General features: G+C 46.0%; 1 long non-coding RNA gene across 2 annotated transcripts in view; it reads left to right on the top strand.

Moving 5' to 3' along the window:
* Nucleotides 1-27,452, top strand: part of LOC119185219 (uncharacterized) — a 93,998-nt gene that overhangs the window by 35,367 nt on the left and 31,179 nt on the right. The window contains exons 3-4 of one of the 2 annotated variants that reach the window (XR_012887708.1): nucleotides 2,726-3,000; nucleotides 16,714-16,988. This is a non-coding gene — a long non-coding RNA (uncharacterized LOC119185219). The remainder of the gene's footprint in view (nucleotides 1-2,725; nucleotides 3,001-16,713; nucleotides 16,989-27,452) is intronic. The other variant, XR_012887709.1, reaches the window with a different exon arrangement.

The raw sequence follows: 27,452 nt of genomic DNA, 5'->3' as shown, positions 1-27,452 counted from the left end.
TTGAAGGAGTAATAATTCAAGAACTGTTCATCAGAACACAAAACAACTTCGCGTACACGTAATGTACATTGTAGCCTGGAAACCCATTCAATATTGTTGTTCTGCACAAAATAGAAAAAAAGTTGTTTACTCATAAACTTTCATTCTTTTTCCCATTTTTATTAGAGCGTGCATCAATTTCTAATTGCTTTACTGGCATTATCTCTTCATAGAAACCTTGCATAACGCTTCGTTAAAAGGCTCAGCAAATTTCATTTCGTTATGTTGGACAGTTTTGCTGCACCGGCAGTACAACGGAGGCTTGTACAGCAAAAACGCTGTTTTTTGCTCACACTGTTTTAATTGCCATGAAATAACACTCCAGACTAGGCGAAAATACTAGTTGTCATTAGAAAGCGGAGAACGTAAACTTTTTAATGCAATAGAACTCATATTCTTTCATTGAGAAGAGCAAGCACAGTGAGCCAGTAAACGACTAAAATGTCGAGCTCTTGCCACTGGAGTGGGACCACCACCTTAAGAGCTGTTTGCCCCTTGCCTATTTGCTTTATAGACATTATGGCGTGGACGTTTACATCGAAGGCCTGCGTGTCCTTTTTGCGGTGTGATGTCCATAATTTATCGACGGTGCCACAAGAGGTGCACACGACTTCAAGTCTTTATCGACGGTGCCACAAGAGGCGCACATGACTTCAAGCTTTGTTGCAAGTCCAAGCTTGGTGCTCTCTCGGACAGTCATAGCACCTTTCAAACATTCTTTGCACACTGTGCGGCTGAGCACGACGTTAAAGATGTTCCTTTGAACGAGCGAAAAATGTTCGCCCTCACTTGTCACTGCAGGTGCAAGAGCCGGCTGCATCAGTTGAAATTTCTTCTGCGTCGCCGGCGTAGACTCAAGTTCAGCGCGAACGGCATCACGACGTTTCGCATTCGCATCGATTTCTTCCTTCGTTAGGAAACGCGTCCGCAGATGAAGCGACGGTCCACTCACGCTCGATGGCAGCACCGATTCAGACGAAGTGCTGGGTCCGGCGATATCAGAAGCACTCGGTGTCACGCTCGATGGCACCGATTCAGACGAAGTGCTGGGTCCGGTGATATCAGAAGCACTCGGTGTCACACTGGATGGCATCAATTCGGAGCACGTGTTGAGCCCGGCGATCTCGGAAACACTCGTGCATTTGCGGCTCCAGCCACACTCCATGTGTCGGATTCTCGACTGGCGACAGCCGACAACACAGTTCCGTCGCTGTAAGCGTCTACGCAGTCGGCACCCGCAGCAGAATAGCGGAATTTCGATGATCGTACAAGCCGCATAGCGCGCCTCCGCGCACCGGACTTCCGCACTGACTTCGGCTTCGTTGCCGGCATCGCCCGCAACAACAAAGACGAAAGGCACAGAACTAGTGCAAAAAGAAAAAAAAAACGAGAGAAAATGATCGAAAAGATAGCACAAGGCGAAGAGCGGCTCGTAAGCAGACGTCTGTCGAGGCGGACGGAGCAGAGAGCAACAACGAAGCGAGCGCGCTGGACGCGCCATCTAGAGGAGCGACCGCCCCCGCTGCTGCACAGCAGCCAATGGCGGGCATGCTTTCTCCCGCGAGATATGAATGCGCTGCTCTAGCCAATCAGCGCTCCGCATCGCATCGCGGGAAAACGCCAATAGCGTCCCAACTGTGCTGCCGACGCCATTTTGCAAGGCGGCGAACGAGAAAAGAATTCATGGTCGAAACAACACCAAGATGGCGCGGGACGACCGCATAGTCCGGGAATGGCGCGCGCGCGAAGTTTGGTTTGATTTCGGGATTTGCGCCTGTTTTGGACGCCACGGCGGCCTCGAAAATAGTATTTTTTTTGCACTTTGCGGTTGAATTAGGTGCTGATAATTACAGAATAGGTAGTTTATGAGACATACAACCCAAAAATGTGGTTTTTCAAAAACCAACTTTTTCGCGATTTTTCGGTTCTCTAGGGCCGCGTCCCCCCTTAATACAAATTAATCACACATTCAGTCCCACACGTGTTGATATATTGTATAGATATATGATATGCATTTCTTCATTCGGGCGTCTATGCACTTGCACATTCATTGAACAATGGTATGCAGTTACATACACAACAAGATCAGCAAGCCAGCCTTCGACTACCCCGCATAAGTAATAAACTTCACCCTCAAGCTGCAGATGTTCACGTGTGCAGACAGCTCGCGACATTTCTGAACAGGTGCACATAAGCTCTGTGTTGGCCAAAGCTTGTCGTTTAGGCATCCATGGCAGCATTGTTAGCAGCAGTATTCAAGATTGTGACTAAGGCTCTTGTGGGGCGACAGAAACGTTATTGAGTTTATTTTTCACTTCACGAATCCTTGACCCCAATCACACCATATTTCACCATTGAACATTTATTCCGTGAGTTTTGTGTGTATTCATTATTTTCTGTACTGCAGTGCCATCTTTCAATGAATTGTCGGCATTTGCATTGTCAGGGCCTATTCTTTTCTGTCTGTGTTTGCAGCAGTTTTGTTAGCACAATATATATTCAAGTTATTCGTAGCACTTTCCTCTGTATCAACTTGGGCTTTGAGTGTGTCCTTTTGCATCGTAACTATAATAACGATACACGAAAAAGCCCCAATACAAATCTTGTTGGGCCAGCTTCTTGGCGTCGTCTTTCGCGGTAAAACTGCGTGTGGCTTGAGCTAGTGAAAATCTCTTGTTGCTTGCAGCTCACGTCTTTCCTTCAAAATCAAAACTTGTCAAAGATATTGCGAAAACGGGATGACCTACGCTGAAGGCAGAACACCCATAAAGCGCTGCATTCACAAAAAGAACAAGAACAAGGTCGACGACAGCAACAACAATAAATGTTTTTTCTTGTTGGCGGAGAAACCTATGGCTTCAAGCTTCTCTTAAGGGACCTTGCAGGAGGCCACGGGTACCTTGGTACAATACAGTTCGCAGCGGCCATGAGAACGACGACACATCATATGGCACAACAAAAGTAAGAAAAACAGGGCAATGCCGAAAATACATACCACACCTTTTAGAAATTGATTGTGCAGTGAGAACAAAGTAATGATAGACCTAATCTAACATTTGCCATTCCCTCAAGTGCCCAGGTGTCCGCACCAGAAAATGTATACGTGAATTTCTGCATATTAAGCTTCTCTCGGAGTGTGGGCATCCCTTTCAATGATCTGTTTCATGGGTTACCACTTTCCGCAGCTCTCTGTTCAGGGCGTTTACCAATGTCACATTTCACTGTACACGAGAAATGCGGGTGAGGAAACCTTTCGTAGAACAATGTCGTGCCGCTGAGAGCACACTGAAAGGCATCCTCACAGAGCCCACTAGTTCAGAAATGCTCAGCCCGTCGCGGTGCTTCACTGGTTATGGTGCTCCACCACTGACCCAAAGGTCGCAGAATGGCCTCCGGTGCCGGATTTCATACCGAGGCGATAATGTTTGCTGCACATCCGCTTAGAGGTGAGTGCACATTGTAGGGACACTAAAAAAAAAAAAGAAGTTTCGTGTATCAGTACAGTACCATTTAACAACCCCAAAACCACAACTTTTACCGCAACACCGGGCTTGATAAGTGACAAAATGGGCAAACTGAAACAACGAGCAACTACACCTTCAGGTTCCCACACCAAACACCATGACATCCTAGATTTATTTTCAATAAGTCTACTGGCTCCTACGTAGCACCTAATCAATAAGAATAGAGTACTTTGTCATTTGTTGATGCCATAGACCTAGCATACGAACTTCACCTGAGCCAATGTGGTGAAAATACGAAAAATAAATTTTGAAGTTTTTGATGCCATGCACAGATTTTAAACATTTTTCACAAAGCTTTAACCTCAATTTTCTCCAATATTAACGAACTTGTGATCGTGAAACGTATAGCATTTGAGCTCTCAGAGTGCAGTTTGTCAATGAAGCCATTCTTCCTTTTCAGCGTCCCCTTAAACAACACCAGATGGTCTAGGTTTCCGGGTCCTCCCCTTAGGTGTCTGTGAATAATATCAGGGTTTTGAGACAATACACCCCATCAAATATTATTGTTGTTATTATTATGAAAACACTAATTAGCATTGAAATGGACAGTTGCGCATCAAGGAGCAGTCGATGCGCTCGGTGTATTTCGACTGTGCAATGGTTGTGCAATGGAAATCCACCTTTGTGTGCGGAGTAACTCGATGGCCGGATCCATGCACGACCATCTGCAGAAAGGCAAAGGAGACAGTTAATCACTCATGTAGAGTGATATATATATATATAAATATATATATATATATATATATATGTACACACACATACATACATGCATCCTGAAATGACGAACTAATGTGCGAAAATGTGCATTTCTTCCAACGTTTCGGCTGGTCAACACGTTGGAAGAAAAAAATATTTTTGCACATTCTTTCGTAGTTTTTCAACGCATACAAAGCACTGGACCTGCAGAAACACTTCTATATAGATATATATATATACGAGGAACTATTGGTCAGCTGCCAGCCCATAATAAGTTCATGTGCTACGTGACGCCATACAGGCTCATAAAAGAGTGTGCCACACTTGCCGCCATGGCTACAGGTGGCGCTGACTGACACTCCCACATTTAAATTCACATATAGTTGTCGTGCACTTTTGCCCATGCCCGACATCGATGTTCGGGTAACTGAGGATGCATGTTGTGTGGAAGTGGTTTGATGATGAAGTCCTGCCTTCATTCATGTGGGATACGTTGTTTGCACCTTTTCTCAATGGGGGCTTCGATGCCAAGTTCTGATAGTGTTTTCCGCCCCGTTTTAGTGATGGCGAGGCGCATGACTTGATTCGTGTGATGTGCATAGTTCTGATACGGTATTGTGAAGCCCCATTTGAAGCAGACGTTCCGTGAGGGTCCACGGGGGAAGGTTCAGAGCCTTTTTGAGTCACACGTATGACTCTGTCTATTTTGTGCTCGCCTGCTTTCAAGACCCTCAGGTAAAAAAAGCTATAGATTATGAGGCTGATGACAAATGCCTGAATAAGTCGCATTATGTCAAGTTCGTTCATTCCTCGTCGTCGGTTAGCCACCCGACTAATCATGCGAAAGATTTGTAGGCAGGACGTTTTTAGTTTATGTAAAGCAAATGAGTTGTTACCCCGATCATTAAAGTGGGCCCCCAGAATTCGGGTGGTTTCAAACTCTTTAATTTGCGTTCCATTGAGTTACACGTTGAAGGATGTATTGTCAGATTCCTTGTTTCTATATACTACTATTTCTGATTTAGTTGGGGAGCACTCCAGACCACTCTTGCGTCCTATATTTTCTACGATGGAGGCGGCCTGTTGGAAGGCGTCTGCTATCTGACCCATGTTACCAGACAGGCTCAAGATTGTGACGTCATCAGCATATATGGCGTGGCGTACTTGCGAAATTTCATTTAGGGCCTCCGGGAGGCGCATGAGGGCGATATTGAAGAGGAGCGGAGAAAGGACAGCCCCTTGGGGAGTACCGAAATCACCCATGGCGATGGGTTTAGAGTTAAGGTCCCCTATGCCGATAGTGACTTCTCTGTCTGTAAGGAAGTCCCGCACATCTTGTCGATGCAGCTGTACAAGTGAACAACAAATGTACAGCGTCATTCATTGTGGAAAACAGGCTGATTGTATATCAGCCCAGGACACGGACACAACTAGTATGGAAGAAGCAGGAATCGCCCTCGCCCTACGAAACCCAAGGTCCGCTTTCGTTTTAACAGATTCAAAAGCAGCCTACCGAAATTTTCGTAAAGGCTACATTTGCCTCATTGCGCATCAACATCTTGCACAACTCTCGTCCTCACGCTCAGAGGGTGAATGGAAACAGCTGATATGGATACCCGGCCACTGCGGAGTTTGATGCAATGAGCTCGCCCATGCCTCGGCCCGAGAATTACTCTTCCAGACTTCCGACTCCGGCATATCGCACCCACCGTCGGCTATGCGTATGGACCCGTTCCTAACATACACAGATATTCTAGAACATCAAAAACTTGAAAGACCGAAACTTCCGCCCCCGGGGGCAAAGCTCAATAAAGAATCTCGGGTAGCATGGCGTCGCCTACAGACCTTGTTTTACCCCTATCCATACATAATGTCCAAAATAGATCCCAACACATACGCATCACAGTGCAAGTTCTGCATCACTTAAACAGCCACCCTGTACACATGGTATGGTAATGCCAACACAATACACCTCTACAACTCAGAGCAAAGCACAACACTATAGGGTGGGAGACAGTTCTGTCCAGCTCAGATCCGAAGACCCAAGAGGCCCCCTGAGACGAGCAAGGACAGCGGCCCGTGCCAATGGGACTTAGCAGCCCACTCACCGACACTCTTTCCTCGGTTGCAAATAAATGTTTTATTCTCTCTCTCTAAATTCACATATAAAGCCAATAAAGTGGCTGGGGGGACAGCCGCCGTGAGAGCTCACTCGTAAGGCATCGAACACGTTATTTGAAGGTCACAGGTTGGGATCCTGCCCACGGCAAGTTATCTGTTCACCCACTTTTCTTTCTTCACATTTGCATTGCAATTCGGTCTAATAACTTCCTGTATACTCTCCTTGGTATTATTGTCTGTTAGATCTCTATAATATTGTTACTCAAGGCGAGGTAAATTAATCTTACACAAGGCGAGGTAAATAATGGGGGTTTTTAATGGGCCCCGAGTCCGCGATCACAGTCTAATGATGATGATCACCGCCATGGCTCGTACCCACTCAGGGGGATCGCAGTGGAGGCAACGTCGTCTTCCTTCTCTGCCCACGCTTCCCTTGTTTTTCCTGGTAGTGATACTTTGTATCATTCCTCCTCTCTCAGACGAAGCCCTCTGGGCGAGTCATTCTTGCATCCTTCGTGTAAATGGCTTCAGGCGGGCAACATGCGTCACCTCCGTCTTGCATGAATGTCGGCCACTAGTGGTGACACGTGCAATTTCGTAGTTGACCTCGCTGACACGACGGAGTATCACAAAAGGACCGGCATAGTGTGCCAGTAGCTTTTGGCTCAAGCCACGTCTGCGTATTGGGGTCCACACCCACACTAGATCACCGGGGGCATAGGTTACATGCCCGTGTTGACTGTCGTAGCGAGTTTTGGATGACTCTTGCGCTGCCAGTGTACGTAAGCAGGCAAGTCGACGGGTTTCTTCCGCACGACACAAGGTTTCAGGAATTGTTAAATCGTCATGGATGACAAAAGGAAAGATAGTGTCCAGCGTATGTCGAGGTGAGCGAGCGTAGAGCAGATAGAAAGGGCTATAGCCTGTCGTTTCGTGTTTTGACGTGTTGAAGGCGTACGTGACGAACGGTAATACTTCATCCCAGTTTTTGTGGTCAGAGGCGACGTACATTGACAACATGTTGATCAACGTTCGGTTTGTGCGCTCGGTGAGGCCGTTAGTTTGCGGATGATACGCAGTTGAGTGTCGGAACTTGGAGGCACACAAACGAAGTAATGATTCGACAATATCAGCGGTAAATTGTCGACCACGGTCACTTATTATCACGCGAGGAGGTCCGTGTCGGAGGATGACTGAGTTCAACAGGAACTCCGAAACCTGGACTGCCGTGGCGGAGCATAAGGCAGCCGTCTCGCAGTACCGCGTCAGGTAGTCGGCGCATACAATTATCCACCGGTTACCTTTTGAGGAGCGTGGAAATGGTCCCATCAGATCAATGCCGACCTTTTCAAAAGGGGAACCGGGAGGCTTTACAGGTTGCAGGTGACCAACTGGACCCGAGGAGGGCCGCTTGTGGCTGTGGCACTGCATACAGCTGGCCACGTAGTTCTGAATTGTTTTGCTCATTTTCGGCCAATAGAACCGCTCTTTCGTGCGACTAAGTGTTCGTGCGGTGCCTGGATGGCCAGAGGTGGGGTCATCATGCGTGAGACGCAGAACAGACGTTTGGAGGGACGCAGGAACAACCAGCAGAAAGCGGGCGCCCCTCGTGGACAAGTTTCTCTGGTAAAGAAGACCATTTCGGACGCAGAATCGGCCTTCGCTTAATGAATTTCTCGCTCCAGGGAAGAGAGCTTTCAAGCTTGGGTCATTACGCTGCTCAGCGGCGAAAGTCACGGCATCGGGAAAGCCAGACAGCGAAGTGATAAGGTGGTCAAAGTTATCGCCTTCACAATCTGTCGACGGTAGCGGCATTCTGGAAAGGCAATCCGCATCAGCGTGTAGACGGCCAGTCTTGTATGAGATGAAGACATGTTCTTGCAAACGAATTGCCCATCGTGCGAGGCGGCCGGATGGGTCACGAAGGTTGATCAGCCAACACAGGGAATGGTGATCTGTGACGATAGTGAACGGGCGACCATAGATGTATGAGCGAAACCGTTGCACGGCAAAGACTACCGCTAGGCATTCCTGTTCGGTCACTGTGTAGTTGCGTTCAGGCTTGCTTAAAGAACGACTTGCGTACGCCACAACGTGTTCCTTCTTGCCAGAACGCTGAACGAGAATGGCACCGATACCGATGCCACTTGCATCTGTGTGAATTTCCGTGGGCGACGAAGGATTGAAGTGCCGAAGTATTGGCTGCGAAGTTAACAAACACTTCAGCTTGTGAAAAGCGGCATCACACTCGGAGGTCCACTGAAACAGGCTGTTCTTGCATAGAAGGCTCGTCAGGGGGTGAACCACATCCGCAAACTTGGGTACGAACCGGCGGAAATACGAGCAGAGCCCGATGAAGCTACGCAGTTGTTTCACAGATTTAGGACGCTCGAACGATTCAACGGCCGCGGTCTTTTGTGGGTCAGGTCTAATGCCATCTTTATCGACGAGATGTCCTAACACCAATGTCTGTCGCTCGCCAAAGTGGCACTTTTTTGAATTCAATACAAGGCCAGCTTTTTCAATGCAGCTGAGCACGAGGTCTAGGCGAGTGTTGTGCTCCTCAAACGTACGGCCAAAAATTACATCATCAAGGTAACACATACATATATGCCATTTTAAACCACGCAATATAGAGTCCATAAATCTTTCGAATGTCACAGGAGCAATACATAATCCGAATGGCATAACGTTGAACTCGTAAAGTCCGTCGGTCGTAACAAATGCCGTCTTTTCTTTGTCAGCTGCGTGCATCGGAATTTGCCAGTAACCTGATCTCAGGTCAACAGATGAAAAGTAGGACGCGGAATGCAGGCAGTCTAGAGCGTCATCGATGCGCGGCAGTGGATAGACGTCTTTCTTGGTAACAAAATTCAGTCGGCGGTAGTCAACGCAAAATCTCCACGTACCATCCTTCTTCCTCACTAGAATGACGGGAGCAGCCCACGGACTCGCCGATTCCTGTATTATTCCCTTTTCCAGCATCTCTTGAACTTGCTCGTTGATGATCTTGCGCTCCGATGGTGCCACTCGGTAAGGTTTCTGCCTAATGGGATGCGCCGATTCGGTGTGGATCTGATGACGTATCCGGGACGCTGGGATTAAGGGCCTTTGGCTGTATTTAGAAAAATCGAACACTTTCGAGTGCTTAGACAGAACGTCGAGCAGGGTATGACGTTTGCTTTGGTCCAGTGACTTGCTGACCATTTGTAGCAATTGGGCATCTTCTGAACCTTCTAAGCCTAGATGTTCATTTTGGCTTGTAGCATCAACAAGCGCAACCAGCGTCAATGATACAAAGTATCAATATATATATATATATATGTGCCACTCATAAATAAGCTTCCCCAGTAAAAGTTCGGCGCGCACATTCAATTTTTTTCCAAAAGAGTGGTGGCCGGCAGACTGGTGCAAAGCAGGCCATCTTGCTGTTGCCCTACTCGAATTCTTGCATCTTGAAGGAACGCTCACTTATTGCTTATCGGCCGATGTGGCTACACAATAGATCCTTTTTGTTTGTTTTTATGGGCAAAGCTCCTTAAGCCGTGGGTCGTGCGTCCGCGATGTATGTAGTAGTAGTAGTAGTAGTAGTAGTAGTAGTAGTAGTAGTAGTAGTAGTAGTAGTAGTAGCAGTAGGTAGCCATCTCCGCAGCCGAACTAGAGGAGCGGCACACAAGCACTCTTTTTAATTGAGGACGTCATCTGGGTACGTTAATCATTAATAAAAAAATAGTTGTTTCTGATGAAATGACCTACAGAGACGAGTATCGGTGACCTAATCTCCAATAAAATTTGCCTTGAATTCGATGATTATTAAAAAGAACTAGTAACAGAAGGACACACTTTGAGCACTATCTGACAAGAAAAGGTTGCTATGTTAAACTCGCTGGGCGCAACCTCCTTGATATAAGCAAGATACGTACCTGGTGTCGGGGCTGCCGTGAGGCACAAGGGACGGCGTTCAGCGCTCTTATAGTAGAGTACCGAATACTCTAAATCGTTACACTTTTTCTTAACACAGATTTAGTGAGGGCTTGGCCGCGATGCCATGAACTAGCGGCGGTGCAGGGTGGGAGCTAGACACAAAGCACAGGTCTTTGGAGAATGTGCACCTGCAGCTCCTCTTGTCTGGCCATGCCTCCTCTGACTTAGCTCTTGGAATGTCTGCTGGATGGCGGTACGTCTATATAATGAATATTTGATGAAAAGATGCGAGATGGCAGTGCTTGGAGTGTTACATAGACGCACGGACGGACGAACGGACACATAAATAAACGGACACACGGAAGAACGCAGGGCTGGGCTATTCGCCTAATTCATCATCGTGCACTCCGTGGGTATGCTATGATTTTTTTTATTTCGCTGAAGTTGTGCGCAAACTTATTTTCATTGCAGTCGCCAAGAAAGCGCTGTTTTTGGAGTGCTTTTGCCAACCACCAGTGAACTGTGCTTGCCACTCTTGATATTGGCGCGCTCTGGGGAAACGTAGCACCACGTGTCCCGACGTTGCTGCACTGGCAACCGCTCACTTCAGCGTTGAACATCGTTGCTACGGTGCTGCCTTTGACCTTTGGCTAAACAGTGATGTAACTACTGTACTCAACTCGAATTTCAGCCTTCCGACTAGACGATAGTTATAGCGCGAGAACAGAACAATGGCAAAGAGACAAGAAGGGCACGAGCGCTCATGTCCTTCTTGTCCTCTTGTCATCGTTCTGTTCTCGCGCTATAACTATCATCATGTCATACCTATTAGCCCAAAGTGACGCACTTTCAAGTTCCGACCTGAGGTAGCATATACACAACTTGGTCATAGCTGGACATATTCATCTGTAACTGCTATGACCGAGCAGAGCACAGTGCCACCGAACGAACATGATTTTTGTCGGAATGTGGATGCACCATCAATATTTTCGAGCCAAGATGGAGCACGTATATAAAGGGTCGTTTTTGAATACAGGGGGGGTTGGGGGTAGGCTCTTCGAAGAATTCTACCACGATAATTAAACACTATAGCCAGTGACCCGAACGTGTGCCTGCATGGGTATACACCAAGGAGGATTAAAAAATGCTGGAGTGGAAATCATAGCCTAGAAGTGAAGCCGTGTCTCCGGCAAGATGGCGGCTGCGGCGGCCATATCACTAGGGGCATGATAATGTGTCACCGTTCGACGATTAAGAACAGAGCGTTTCCCTCGCACGCCCAACGAGTGCAATGTGGAAACTTTTTTTGGGTTTCATAGTGCTCCAAGTTGTTCTTAGTGTTACTAGTTGTCCTTAGTGAGCCTCCGATCGGAGGCAAAGTACTTGGGAAATTCAGTCGGCCAAAGTCATCCTTGTGTGTTATCTCGTTGGTAACAACTGTCTTTTAATATAGAATTAACGTGGAAATAACAATAACATATCAAAGCCACTTGATCTCTAAGTGAGCACTATCAGAAAATAGCATGTTTCCGCCATCTTGGGAGTGGCAAAAGATGGCTTCACTTCTGCGAGCAAGGCATTGCGGGAGGTTCCACTTCTTTTTTTTTTATTTAAATCTTCCTTGGTATACACCATTCTGAATGACACGAAGGTGCTACACGTCACGTAAATCGGCAAATTTATTAGATAGAATGCCTAAGTCAATTATCTCTCGGGAGGGGGGGGGGGTACATCTATGCCGTACCGCACTTACTCGCCTAAGGACGCATTTTCCCCGAAAAATCAGAGTAAAGTTGGGGGTGCGTTTATTATGCAGAGTAAATGTTATGAAAACTTATTCGGGATAGGCAAAAAAATGCGGCGAGAAAAAAAATGTTGGGTCGAATAGCGATTACTGCTTGGCAGCAGCTGCTTTGAAGCACTTCGGGGGCGCCTCCCGTGTGGGCCATAAAGGCGGTTCGTGGCTATCTTTTCTCGCAACATTGGTTTGGTCTGGGAAAACTTTATTGTGAAAGTCCGAAGACGTGCGCCGTAGCACACGGCGGGCCACTCCCACGATGGGACAGTAAGGCCGAGAATTAGCGCCCCATCCTGGGCCCTCTATTAGCTGTGATTTCTAGAGACGCCCAGAAGTGTCTACGACGCAATTCCCCAACTTCCCGGCAACATCGCACGTCCACCATTACGATACCGTCGACATTGTAGCAACCAACTTAGAAGTGTGGCGGTTTTGGTAAGCCATGACGATTGCTACAGCGCGATCTGACAACGACGACAGAGGGGACAAGAAGATGAGCGCTAACTTCCGAGTTCATTGTGCAGAGCGCAAAAACATAGAAAGGATGCAGTAACCATGCAACAAATATGAGCAATGCAATGAGTTATGCAAGAAATTAAAAAAAAAACAAGAAGTAAACCTAAGGAAATGAGGAAAAAAATTTAAAAAAAACTATGGTTGTGCAAGCCGATACTTTTGTCTCTTTCGCCCCTTTGTCGCCATTCTCAGCTTTGCACTTCTCGCCAAGCAACCAACATTGCAGCAAGCTACCACTGAAGCATCAAAACAAAAACAAATTAACTATAAAATACGACTGCTACCTCTTAAGTGCGCGCGGACAACAAGCCCGAAGAGTAAATTGTAACCCAGGCGATAAATCGGGGTGCTACCATGTTGCGGATGACAATCACAATCTTTTCTGAAGGACAATCGTTTTCTTTTTCAATGGCTTTCCAGAAACCTGCGACGCGATGGCGACGAACGGTCCTTCGCAACAGCCGTGGTGACAGCAAATCCTGTCATCGCCGCTCGAAAATCGCTTGCATGTGCTTGGGCCTTAAAGTTTCGCATTTGCAGGAAACGTCCGTCGGTCAATTGGCGCGGGGACTTTCGTGACCTTCACTCACTGTGCGCTTGTCAGCTGCGATGTGTACACTCGCACCGTTCGTGAACCCCGCCCTGGCGCATAAATGATAATAATAAAAAAAGCCTGATAATGTGCCGCGCACAGGTAGAAAGAAAAAATTTCCACGCAGGCGGCCTAAGTTCGATTCGATCCCCACTAGGACTCCGGGAATCATGTTATTTTGTTTTAGTTGTGTCGGCATCGCCGTGGGAGTCGTTGGTTGTGAGCAATAACCATGGATCTCGTCCGCGACCGAAAAATCCAGGAAGATGCAAATAATAAAAGTAGCTTGCCGTTACAACGGTGAAGGATGTGCTCCTGGGTGGCTCAGTGGTTAACGCTTCGCTGCCACGACGCAGAGGTACCACGTTCTTATCCGTGCACTGGAGTGTTTTTTCTCAATTTTTTTTCTGTCTTGCGTTTTCATATATATATATATAGGTACGTGTACATATACGGTGCATGACATCGACGGCCAAATCGAGCCGAAAGTTTCCATATAATTGCTATCGCAATAAAATGAATTATAAAATTCTCCGGGTCAGAATGAGAGTCGAACACAAGCTGTCCGCGCACGTGGCAAGCAAATGTTCTACCACATGTACGTTCCTGCTTGGGAATACAGTGAAATAACTTTCTCTGCTAGACAGCACAGTGAAAACGTTCATGCTTTACAAACTCCCGTTCACCATGCAATAAAAAGTAGCAGTAATATTGCGTGACACAAGCTTACATTGCCATCGGGCGTCTCAGAAAATGTATTTATCATACAGACTTCATGATTTGCTAGACTTCAGATTCATGATTGCTATTGCCAATATAGCACAAAGTTTTCCAAGCAATCTTTTCAATGCCGCTGTGCTAGCAGACAATAACCTTCTCCTGCTCAAGAGCTTGAACCCGAAGCTTCATCTCCTGAAGGTCCTTTTCTGACTGAATGTAGACACTGCACATGGTCAAGCAATGTGTGCCCAGCTTTGCATACAACTCAGCCTCTTTTTCCTTTAGCTTCTTCTTTTCACGCTCGCGATTTCTTCTCATCTCTTTCAGGTGCTCTAGGTTTTCCCTGACGGTGTTTTCTTGTTCAAGTATTGAGATGGACGCCGTGAACTGAAATTAAACGGCAGCGTCAGTTGCACTGCTTTCTCCGACAAGACTACCGGGATAGCTATATCACGTGCTCACGTGCTACCAGACTAGAACTACTTGGTGTACTCTCGAAAGTTGTACATGTGAAACCACGTATCTGGGGAAGTCTGTCACGGCTGGCGCCAATTTCTCCTAAGCTGGGATTGAGAAAAGGGGGATACAACAGCCACCAGCGTGATTTCGACGTGGTTACTTATAGTATTATTCCTGGGTCAGCCCATGTGTCCGATGGCGAAGTCGCTTTTTTTTTCAATCACAAACCTTAAGTACTGATATATATGCACCATAAAGTTCCTAATGTCTTCAAAATGCATGTTTAAGCCGTTGGACGCGAGGCAATAGTCTAAATGAAGCGAAGTAGTGCAAGTTGTGGGCTTGTTTTCTTTGTTGGTAATCAATATTAACGTTACTTATATAGCTGGCAGCCCATCTGAAAAATTACAGTGTGAAGGGAAGCTTGGCATCTCAAGAGGTGCATTATTGGAAATAACTGTCCAATGAGAAATTCGATATTTTATTTAGCACTGCATCAACAAAAAAAATCCATTGTTTTGAAAAAAAAAAAGCGAACACTATTTTTAAGTAATTATACGTCCGAAAACTGTTGATAATGCTCCTTCAAAAATTAATTTTACTGAGCACTTTTGGTTGGGCGTACGTAACAAGCCTACGTACGCGGCAATACATTGCGTACGCTGCATGCGAAGCGCTCAACGACACTTTTAGTTCACCGTATTGACATGGTGGGACACTTTCTCAACTGTCTATGATTCCTGGCCGTGTTATTTCACCGTCACATCCTGTTCTATCTTAAATAACTTGAACAACTATATCTCATGCTCAGGAATTAGTGGTTACTTGCAATACCATACATGCATCACACAATTAACACCTTTTCTGTACCTCATAACAAGGGTGCCCTGCAAAACAACCTGTGCCATACAAGAGTGACCGTAAGCTGTTGGCTTACCTTATAGAGCTCGCTGAACGGTAGCCTGGAGCACTCTTCTGTGCTGCTCACGACGCAGTCACTGTGGGTCCGGACACAGTTCAGCAGGGTTATCTCGAAATACAGAATCGCGCCGGGCGGAATTCTGTGGCCGCAGCCCACGTCCCCATATCCGTACTCCGGGGATACTCTCACCTGGCATTGCTCCCCCCAAGCATGCTTTTCAATGCAATTTGCAGGCCAGGAACACCAACTTGTTTGACACTGTGTAGTAGAAAAAGCTCTAGTTGGATACGAGTGTGAATGCTTGGAAAGACAGAAAGTTGAATACGGACGCCGCAGAAGATAACCAGATAGCGCACTGTTCGACTATCAACTGAAAAGGCTGCGTTGTGACAATGCAAGAATAACAAAAACTTGCCTGCACATGCTCTGAAATGGCAGCGCCATGATTCAATCTGCAGATACAGTTATGCCCTTGTGGCGGCTGAACAGTCTGCTACGAGTGCACAAGTGGCACTGGCAGGCTATAAAAGCCTCACAAATGCCGAGTCACCATACAGTGTGGCCACTGGACGTGTATATTACTGCTGTACCGTAATTATAGAGAAGTTACTAAAGTGATGGGACCGCTCGTGGTATTTGGTGCATAACTAAGACTCACACCTGCTTAATACAAATTAATCACACATTCAGTCCACACGTGTTGATATATTGTATAGGTATATGATATGCATTTCTTCATTCGGGCGTCTATGCACTTGCACATTCATTGAACAATGGTATGCAGTTACATATCACAACAAGATCAGCAAGCGAGCCTTCGACTACCCCGCATAAGGAATAAACTTCACCCTCAAGCTGCAGATGTTCACGTGTGCAGACAGCTCGCGACATTTCTGAGCAGGTGCACATAAGCTCTGTGTTGGCCAAAGCTTGTCGTTTAGGCATCCATGGCAGCATTGTTAGCAGCAGTATTCAAGATTGTGACTAAGGCTCTTGTGGGGCGACAGAAACGTTATTGAGTTTATTTTTCACTTCACGAATCCTTGACTCCAATCACACCATATTTCACCATTGAACATTTATTCCGTGAGTTTTGTGTATATTCATTATTTTCTGTATTGCAGTGCCATCTTTCAATGAATTGTCGACATTTGCATTGTCAGGGCCTATTTTTTTCTGTCTGTGTTTGCAGCAGTTTGTTAGCACAATATATATTCAAGTTATTCGTAGCACTTTCCTCTGTATCAACTTGGGCTTTGAGTGTGTCCTTTTGCATCGTAACTATAATAACGATACACAAAAAAGCCCCAATACAAATCTTGTTGGGTCAGCTTCTTGGCGTCGTCTTTCGCGGTAAAACTGCGTGTGGCTTGAGCTAGTGAAAATCTCTTGTTGCTTGCAGCTCACGTCTCTCCTTCAAAATGAAAACTTGTCAAAGATATTGCGAAAACGGGATGACCTACGCTGAAGGCAGAACACCCATAAAGCGCTGCATTCACAAAAAGAACAAGAACAAGGTCGACGACAGCAACAACAATAAATGTTTCTTCTTGTTGGCGGAGAAACCTACGGCTTCAAGCTTCTCTTAAGGGACCTTGCAGGAGGCCACGGGTACCTTGGTACAATACAGTTCGCAGCGGCCATGAGAACGACGACACATCATATGGCACAACAAAAGTAAGAAAAACAGGGCAATGCCGAAAATACATACCACACCTTTTAGAAATTGATTGTGCAGTGAGAACAAAGTAATGATAGACCTAATCTAACATTTGCCATTCCCTCAAGTGCCCAGGTGTCGGCACCAGAAAATGTATACGTGAATTTCTGCATATTAAGCTTCTCTCGGAGTGTGGGCATCCCTTTCAATGATCTGTTTCATGGGTTACCACTTTCCGCAGCTCTCTGTTCAGGGCGTTTACCAATGTCACATTTCACTGTACACGAGAAATGCGGGTGAGGAAACCTTTCGTAGAACAATGTCGTGCCGCTGAGAGCACACTGAAAGGCATCCTCACAGAGCCCACTAGTTCAGAAATGCTCAGCCCGTCGCGGTGCTTCACTGGTTATGGTGCTCCACCACTGACCCAAAGGTCGCAGAATGACCTCCGGTGCCGGATTTCATACCGAGGCGATAATGTTTGCTGCACATCCGCTTAGAGGTGAGTGCACATTGTAGGGACACTAAAAAAAAAAAAGAAGTTTCGTGTATCAGTACAGTACCATTTAACAACCCCAAAACCACAACTTTTACCGCAACACCGGGCTCGATAAGTGACAAAATGGGCAAACTGAAGCTACGAGCAACTACATCTTCAGGTTCCCACAGCAAACACCAGGACGTCCTAGATTTATTTTCAATAAGTCTACTGCCTCCTACGTAGCACCTAATCAATAAGAATAGAGTACTTTGTCATTCGTGGATGCCATAGACCTAGCATACGAACTTCACCTGAGCCAATGTGGTGAAAATACGAAAAATAAATTTTGAAGTTTTTGATGCCATGCACAGATTTTAAACATTTTTCACTAAGCTTTAACCTCAATTTTCTCCAATATTAACGAACTTGTGATCGTGAAACGTATAGCATTTGAGCTCTTAGAGTGCAGTTTGTCAATGAAGCCATTCTTCCTTTTCAGCGTCCCCTTAAACAACACCAGATGGTCTAGGTTTCCGGGTCCTCCCCTTAGGTGTCTGTCAATCATAACAGGGTTTGGAGACAATACACCCCATCAAATATTATTGTTGTTATTATTATGAAAACACTCACTAGCATTGAAATGGACAGTTGCGCATCAAGGAGCAGTCGATGCGCTCGGTGTATTCCGACTGTGCAATGGTTGTGCAATGTAAATCCACCTTTGTGTGCGGAGTAACTCGATGGCCGGATCCGTGCACGACGATCTGCAGTAAAAGGCAAAGGAGACAGTTAACCACTCATTTAGGGTGATATATATATATATATATATATATAAATATATATATAAGTCAAGTAGATCCTCCAAGAGAACGGTAACAACGGAAGTGTTTAATTCGACAGTTTCGGCCAGAGTCTGGCCTTCATCAGGAGTCATGGTACATTCTGTTTGCGCTCACATTTATAGTATTTTGGGTAAAAAATGAGAGGGAAGGAACGAAAAAAACAGAAAGAAAGAAAGAGTTTGAAAAACGAGAGAGGAAAGGATATCCAGAAAGTTCCAGGTTCCACTGTGCTTCGCGAGTGGCGTCGTCAGTGTGTATTTTCTTAGTATTGCGTTCAGTGCAGTTTGGTGGCGGTCCCTTTATTGTAGACGGGGCCTGGCTAAGGTAAGGGCTTGCGTGTCGCGAAAAATGCTTTTTTTATTATTATTTTTTATTTTTTATTTTTTAAAGACCGTCACTAATTCGGCGTCGGGGACAGCGTTCCGAGGCTCCAGGAAGTCGGCGCGGGAGAAAATGTGTCTTAAGGCGCTGTCTGTCGTTTTGAATGCTATTTTGCTCTGCGAATCCGCGTTTGGGGGTTTTAATTGTGTATGGGGTGGCCCTTCTATATGTCGGGCTTTGTTGTCGAAATGCGGGAAGGGTTTCCAAACTGCGAGAAAGGACGTTTGAAGTGATTGCTATTTTGTACTGGGAAACCGCGTTCGGGGCGTTTAGTTGTGTATGTGGATGTCGGGCTTTGTTGCCAAAATCGGGGAAGGGTTGCCAAAAGGCGAGAAGGGGCGTTTGAAGTGATTGCATTTTGTTCTGGGAATCCACGTTCGGGGCTTTTAGTTGTGCATGCGGTGACCCTTCGACAAGTCGGGCTTACAACTATTGTTCGGTTATTCAGAGAAATAGAAATAGACGACAGTGGTTCACTGAAACACGCAAAGATATTTGTAGTTGTCCAGTCCTCGTCGCCGCCACAGTGCCGCGAAATCTTGAACTGTTATGATTACAATTATAAACTTACATATACACACATACACCCCCATACATATGCGCATATGCATAAGTACATATACACATATAAATGCATATGTATATATTATAGTGCTTTGATTGCTGCAAGTGTACCCGGACTTTCATTTATGCCTTTTTCGAGGGTGTTAAATCGGTGTATGAGGTATGATTCACGTTGTTCACGTTCCCGGTTTGATTTAAATCCTGTTTCTAAAAGTGTGACTGACAATTTGTCGAAGGAGTGGCCGGGAAGGTTAAGGTGTTTTGATAGAGGTAGATTCGGCGCTGATTTCGCGTGGGCTCTGTGATTATTGAAACGAATCCTAAAGGGTGTTTCCGTTTGTCCGATGTATTGCATGCCGCACACGTTGCATTCAAGTAGATATACCACATTAGGGGAATCGCATGTTAGATTTCCTCGTATGTTAATTGAAAAGTTGGATTGTGTGCTGCTTGCCTTGCTTGTATCTCGCATCGCTTTGCATACAAAACATCGAGGCTTCAGACAAGGTCGGCATGAACTGTCGGAAGTTGAAGTATTGATTTGGGAGTTTACAAGTGTGTCTTTGAGGTTGCGTGTTCGTCGGTAAACGACGCCAGGAGCCGATGGGAATGCACGTTTTAGACGTTCACTTTGTTCCAGTATGTTGTAATGTCGTTTAAGGATTTTGTTAACGTTGGGGAAATTCGTGCTGTATGTTAAACATAGGTGTGTCTGTTGCAGGTTGTGTTGTGGTGGCCGCTTCATCAGAAGGTCATCACGCTGAAGTTTTCTAGCTTTTTGAATAGCGTCATCAATTACATGTGGAGGATATTTCTGTTTTTCGAGCACGAGTTTAAGCTTTTGTGAGCTCGCGTGGAAGTCAGTGTCTTTTGAGCAAATTCGCTTAAAACGGTGGGCCTGGCCGTATGGAATGCTGTTTTTACAATGGCGTGGATGATCACTTTGGTAATGGAGGTACTGTTGTCGATCTGTTGGTTTGCGGTAGAGGGTTGTGGAAAGTTTATCATCTTCTATTATTATGGTAACGTCAAGGAAATTTACGGTTACTTGTGAGTAGGTGTGTGTGAAGTGTATGTTTGGATGCACAGTATTGTAAGTATCGATAAAGTTTAGCAGTTCATCCTCGCTGTGAGTCCAAATAAGAAAAATATCGTCAATGTACCGCCTGTATAGGAGTGGTTTCAAGGGAGTTTGGGACAAAAATTCGGTTTCTAGTTCTCCCATAAAAATGTTAGCATAGTTTGGTGCGAGTTTGGTACCCATGGCGGTGCCGCTGATTTGTCGAAAGTACTCTTGGTTGAACTCGAATGAGTTCAGTTCTAATACAAGTCTTGTGAGGCTTGCGATGGCAGAGAAATCTGGGGTGTCAGGTTGTCTATGGTTTGTGTATGTGTTTTTTAATGCCGCTATGCCATCATCGTGGGGAATATTTGTATAAAGTGAAGACACATCAAGGGTAACTAAGTATGAGTGTTTCGGAATGCGCAGGTCTGCAATATCTCGAAGAAAATGTGAGGTGTCTTTTACGTACGACCCGAGAGTGCACGGAATGTGGCCTATTAATTTGTCTACGTACCCTGATATGGGCTCGGTTACTGTGCCTATACCTGAAATGATTGGTCGGCCTGGATTACCGGGTTTATGAATTTTTGGGAGTATGTAGAAGCGCCCTGGACGAGGGTGTACTGGCCGCATTAATTTGTGCTCACTGCGTGTTATTCTTCCCTCGTCCAACAGCTTCTTCAGTTCTGTTGCTACAATACGCGTGTATTTCTCTGTCGGGTCCCCTGGGAGGCGTTCGTAGAATTTTAAGTCGTTTAGTTGACGGTATGCTTCTTGTAGGTAGTCGGTTGTATTTAGGACTACAATTGCCCCTCCTTTGTCAGCGGGCTTTATTATTATATCAGTCCTAGAAGTTAGGTTTTGCATACTCTTTTTCTCGGATTTTGTCATGTTTTCCCGCTTTCCCTTCTGTCTGTGATACTCCTGTAATATATCTTTCTGGACCGCGTTAATATATAAGTCCAGACACTTGTCTCGATGACTATTTGGTGTCCAATCGCTTGTTTGGTGGCGGGGAGTCTTTGGAATGTTAGACGGCTTGTCCAAGAAATATTCGTGCAGCCTCAATTTTCTAGCGAAGTTGTCGAGGTCTCGGAGTAAGTGAAACTCATCGAAAGATTTTCTAGTTGGGCAGAAGTTTAGTCCTTTAGATAATAGTTTTACTTCATCAGTTGACAAACTCGTGTCTGATAGGTTTATAATCGCAGCGTCGTAGTGAGTGTTGATAGGTGTTTTCTTGTTTGTGCCGTGAGTTTCCTCGTGGGTGAATGTGTTGTAGTCATACAGTGTAGCGTCTGGTAGTGTGGGGTTGGAAACATTGTCTCTTTTAAGTTTCTGTATTTTAGTTTTCTTGACCTCTTGGTATTTATTCTGTTCGAACTCTGTTAGTAGGGTGATTTCCTCGTTTGATAAGTGGTTGTTGTCGCGCAGAATGGCGTTGGTCATGTTGGTCAGTTTCTTTACTTGTTTTTCACTGTGGTTGATTGCAATTTCTGTTAGCTTGAGTGATGCTTCTAGAAGGACGTTTTGCCATGCGGCCTGGTTGTTTTCGTCGAGATTTGTGGCGGCAGGGGTGATGGAGAGTGTCATTCCTTTGGGGGCTATTCTAGCATTTAGGTATACTTGCAGCGTCGATCTATGCATTGCATGTCTGATTCGTTTATCCGTGAGTTTTCTTACTTTAAGAAAAGTGGCACTGTAACCGGAGAGCAGAGAGCTGGACTTACAGATTGGAAGTCAGTCTTCTTTTGGGCGCGGGGACGGCACTGCAGAAGTCCGCAGGTTGTAGGTGTGTTGTGTAGGCCTTCGTCGTTGAAAGGATGATCCGGGCGTCGAGCTGCTGGCAGGCGTTGAGCTCCGAGCGAGCGTTGAGGGCAGGATGTCCGTGTTGCTCGATGTTTCTTTGGGTGGGGTCGGCAATAGAGCAACACGCCTCTGTTGGTCGGCAGGTTTCACCTCTTGGGAAGGTGCGGTACTGCTGTCGATGACGGTGGGCTGTATCGGGCGTCGAGGTGTTATACTTTCAACGATCGTTGGGAACTCTGTCGTGGTGTCAGAGGTCTGCAGTGCTCCGGGAACGTGTTGGTGACTTCTGGTTCCCTGGTGATATTCTTCTGTTCGCATTTGGATGGGAGTGGTAGGTTGGGATGACCACCCCGCGGCAGGCTCGAGGTTCCCGCGATATATTGCCCCTTTCAGCGTTTGAGCAATGAGTGCTACCCCCATGAAGCTCGGATGTAGTCCGTCCGCAGCAAGGAAACGTCTGGCTGGCAGTTGGTCGAATTCATAGTCGATGTATGACACCTTGCCCGGTTTCCGGCAGTACGTCTTGATTGTCTCATTAAAGTGACGAGCTTCCCTGTTGAAGCGGTGGACGAATTTCTCGTTGGAACGTTGTAGGCGCCTGTTGGTGGATCGTGGTGGCACACATGAGACAATTAGTCTGTCAAGTTCCGGGCGTCTTTGAAGAGTGTTATTTACCAGGCGGCGAAGGCGGCGAAGGGACTCATCCGGCCCGTACAGTTCCAATTCGCTCGTCCCCACGTGGAAAACGAGCGTGGTTACTGAGCGTGGCACATTTGCCAGCTCATCTTCAATATCGAAAGTGGATGCTCCGCGGATCGTTATGAATGCCGGTGTTGACTTGTCGTAGGGGTTGAAGTGTCGATGAAGGTATCTCGTTTGTGAATTTCCAATGATAGCTGTACTTGGTGCATGTTTAGGAAATTTCCGTGATACTTTTTCCGCTGGAGGTGCGCCGGTGGCCGGTCTGGAGTAGGCAGGCATGGTGGCGAAAATGGCCGTAGCGTTGCAATAAGTCAAGTAGATCCTCCAAGAGAACGGTAACAACGGAAGTGTTTAATTCGACAGTTTCGGCCAGAGTCTGGCCTTCATCAGGAGTCATGGTACATTCTGTTTGCGCTCACATTTATAGTATTTTGGGTAAAAAATGAGAGGGAAGGAACGAAAAAAACAGAAAGAAAGAAAGAGTTTGAAAAACGAGAGAGGAAAGGATATCCAGAAAGTTCCAGGTTCCACTGTGCTTCGCGAGTGGCGTCGTCAGTGTGTATTTTCTTAGTATTGCGTTCAGTGCAGTTTGGTGGCGGTCCCTTTATTGTAGACGGGGCCTGGCTAAGGTAAGGGCTTGCGTGTCGCGAAAAATGCTTTTTTTATTATTATTTTTTATTTTTTATTTTTTAAAGACCGTCACTAATTCGGCGTCGGGGACAGCGTTCCGAGGCTCCAGGAAGTCGGCGCGGGAGAAAATGTTTCTTAAGGCGCTGTCTGTCGTTTTGAATGCTATTTTGCTCTGCGAATCCGCGTTTGGGGGTTTTAATTGTGTATGGGGTGGCCCTTCTATATGTCGGGCTTTGTTGTCGAAATGCGGGAAGGGTTTCCAAACTGCGAGAAAGGACGTTTGAAGTGATTGCTATTTTGTACTGGGAAACCGCGTTCGGGGCGTTTAGTTGTGTATGTGGATGTCGGGCTTTGTTGCCAAAATCGGGGAAGGGTTGCCAAAAGGCGAGAAGGGGCGTTTGAAGTGATTGCATTTTGTTCTGGGAATCCACGTTCGGGGCTTTTAGTTGTGCATGCGGTGACCCTTCGACAAGTCGGGCTTACAACTATTGTTCGGTTATTCAGAGAAATAGAAATAGACGACAGTGGTTCACTGAAACACGCAAAGATATTTGTAGTTGTCCAGTCCTCGTCGCCGCCACAGTGCCGCGAAATCTTGAACTGTTATGATTACAATTATAAACTTACATATACACACATACACCCCCATACATATGCGCATATGCATAAGTACATATACACATATAAATGCATATGTATATATTATAGTGCTTTGATTGCTGCAAGTGTACCCGGACTTTCATTTATGCCTTTTTCGAGGGTGTTAAATCGGTGTATGAGGTATGATTCACGTTGTTCACGTTCCCGGTTTGATTTAAATCCTGTTTCTAAAAGTGTGACTGACAATTTGTCGAAGGAGTGGCCGGGAAGGTTAAGGTGTTTTGATAGAGGTAGATTCGGCGCTGATTTCGCGTGGGCTCTGTGATTATTGAAACGAATCCTAAAGGGTGTTTCCGTTTGTCCGATGTATTGCATGCCGCACACGTTGCATTCAAGTAGATATACCACATTAGGGGAATCGCATGTTAGATTTCCTCGTATGTTAATTGAAAAGTTGGATTGTGTGCTGCTTGCCTTGCTTGTATCTCGCATCGCTTTGCATACAAAACATCGAGGCTTCAGACAAGGTCGGCATGAACTGTCGGAAGTTGAAGTATTGATTTGGGAGTTTACAAGTGTGTCTTTGAGGTTGCGTGTTCGTCGGTAAACGACGCCAGGAGCCGATGGGAATGCACGTTTTAGACGTTCACTTTGTTCCAGTATGTTGTAATGTCGTTTAAGGATTTTGTTAACGTTGGGGAAATTCGTGCTGTATGTTAAACATAGGTGTGTCTGTTGCAGGTTGTGTTGTGGTGGCCGCTTCATCAGAAGGTCATCACGCTGAAGTTTTCTAGCTTTTTGAATAGCGTCATCAATTACATGTGGAGGATATTTCTGTTTTTCGAGCACGAGTTTAAGCTTTTGTGAGCTCGCGTGGAAGTCAGTGTCTTTTGAGCAAATTCGCTTAAAACGGTGGGCCTGGCCGTATGGAATGCTGTTTTTACAATGGCGTGGATGATCACTTTGGTAATGGAGGTACTGTTGTCGATCTGTTGGTTTGCGGTAGAGGGTTGTGGAAAGTTTATCATCTTCTATTATTATGGTAACGTCAAGGAAATTTACGGTTACTTGTGAGTAGGTGTGTGTGAAGTGTATGTTTGGATGCACAGTATTGTAAGTATCGATAAAGTTTAGCAGTTCATCCTCGCTGTGAGTCCAAATAAGAAAAATATCGTCAATGTACCGCCTGTATAGGAGTGGTTTCAAGGGAGTTTGGGACAAAAATTCGGTTTCTAGTTCTCCCATAAAAATGTTAGCATAGTTTGGTGCGAGTTTGGTACCCATGGCGGTGCCGCTGATTTGTCGAAAGTACTCTTGGTTGAACTCGAATGAGTTCAGTTCTAATACAAGTCTTGTGAGGCTTGCGATGGCAGAGAAATCTGGGGTGTCAGGTTGTCTATGGTTTGTGTATGTGTTTTTTAATGCCGCTATGCCATCATCGTGGGGAATATTTGTATAAAGTGAAGACACATCAAGGGTAACTAAGTATGAGTGTTTCGGAATGCGCAGGTCTGCAATATCTCGAAGAAAATGTGAGGTGTCTTTTACGTACGACCCGAGAGTGCACGGAATGTGGCCTATTAATTTGTCTACGTACCCTGATATGGGCTCGGTTACTGTGCCTATACCTGAAATGATTGGTCGGCCTGGATTACCGGGTTTATGAATTTTTGGGAGTATGTAGAAGCGCCCTGGACGAGGGTGTACTGGCCGCATTAATTTGTGCTCACTGCGTGTTATTCTTCCCTCGTCCAACAGCTTCTTCAGTTCTGTTGCTACAATACGCGTGTATTTCTCTGTCGGGTCCCCTGGGAGGCGTTCGTAGAATTTTAAGTCGTTTAGTTGACGGTATGCTTCTTGTAGGTAGTCGGTTGTATTTAGGACTACAATTGCCCCTCCTTTGTCAGCGGGCTTTATTATTATATCAGTCCTAGAAGTTAGGTTTTGCATACTCTTTTTCTCGGATTTTGTCATGTTTTCCCGCTTTCCCTTCTGTCTGTGATACTCCTGTAATATATCTTTCTGGACCGCGTTAATATATAAGTCCAGACACTTGTCTCGATGACTATTTGGTGTCCAATCGCTTGTTTGGTGGCGGGGAGTCTTTGGAATGTTAGACGGCTTGTCCAAGAAATATTCGTGCAGCCTCAATTTTCTAGCGAAGTTGTCGAGGTCTCGGAGTAAGTGAAACTCATCGAAAGATTTTCTAGTTGGGCAGAAGTTTAGTCCTTTAGATAATAGTTTTACTTCATCAGTTGACAAACTCGTGTCTGATAGGTTTATAATCGCAGCGTCGTAGTGAGTGTTGATAGGTGTTTTCTTGTTTGTGCCGTGAGTTTCCTCGTGGGTGAATGTGTTGTAGTCATACAGTGTAGCGTCTGGTAGTGTGGGGTTGGAAACATTGTCTCTTTTAAGTTTCTGTATTTTAGTTTTCTTGACCTCTTGGTATTTATTCTGTTCGAACTCTGTTAGTAGGGTGATTTCCTCGTTTGATAAGTGGTTGTTGTCGCGCAGAATGGCGTTGGTCATGTTGGTCAGTTTCTTTACTTGTTTTTCACTGTGGTTGATTGCAATTTCTGTTAGCTTGAGTGATGCTTCTAGAAGGACGTTTTGCCATGCGGCCTGGTTGTTTTCGTCGAGATTTGTGGCGGCAGGGGTGATGGAGAGTGTCATTCCTTTGGGGGCTATTCTAGCATTTAGGTATACTTGCAGCGTCGATCTATGCATTGCATGTCTGATTCGTTTATCCGTGAGTTTTCTTACTTTAAGAAAAGTGGCACTGTAACCGGAGAGCAGAGAGCTGGACTTACAGATTGGAAGTCAGTCTTCTTTTGGGCGCGGGGACGGCACTGCAGAAGTCCGCAGGTTGTAGGTGTGTTGTGTAGGCCTTCGTCGTTGAAAGGATGATCCGGGCGTCGAGCTGCTGGCAGGCGTTGAGCTCCGAGCGAGCGTTGAGGGCAGGATGTCCGTGTTGCTCGATGTTTCTTTGGGTGGGGTCGGCAATAGAGCAACACGCCTCTGTTGGTCGGCAGGTTTCACCTCTTGGGAAGGTGCGGTACTGCTGTCGATGACGGTGGGCTGTATCGGGCGTCGAGGTGTTATACTTTCAACGATCGTTGGGAACTCTGTCGTGGTGTCAGAGGTCTGCAGTGCTCCGGGAACGTGTTGGTGACTTCTGGTTCCCTGGTGATATTCTTCTGTTCGCATTTGGATGGGAGTGGTAGGTTGGGATGACCACCCCGCGGCAGGCTCGAGGTTCCCGCGATATATTGCCCCTTTCAGCGTTTGAGCAATGAGTGCTACCCCCATGAAGCTCGGATGTAGTCCGTCCGCAGCAAGGAAACGTCTGGCTGGCAGTTGGTCGAATTCATAGTCGATGTATGACACCTTGCCCGGTTTCCGGCAGTACGTC

The sequence above is a fragment of the Rhipicephalus microplus genome, chromosome X (assembly GCF_043290135.1).
Source record: "Rhipicephalus microplus isolate Deutch F79 chromosome X, USDA_Rmic, whole genome shotgun sequence".
Taxonomy (NCBI): Eukaryota; Metazoa; Arthropoda; class Arachnida; order Ixodida; family Ixodidae; genus Rhipicephalus; species Rhipicephalus microplus.
The sequence above is the reverse complement of the archived record's forward strand: the minus strand, read 5'-3'. Positions and strand labels throughout refer to the sequence as shown.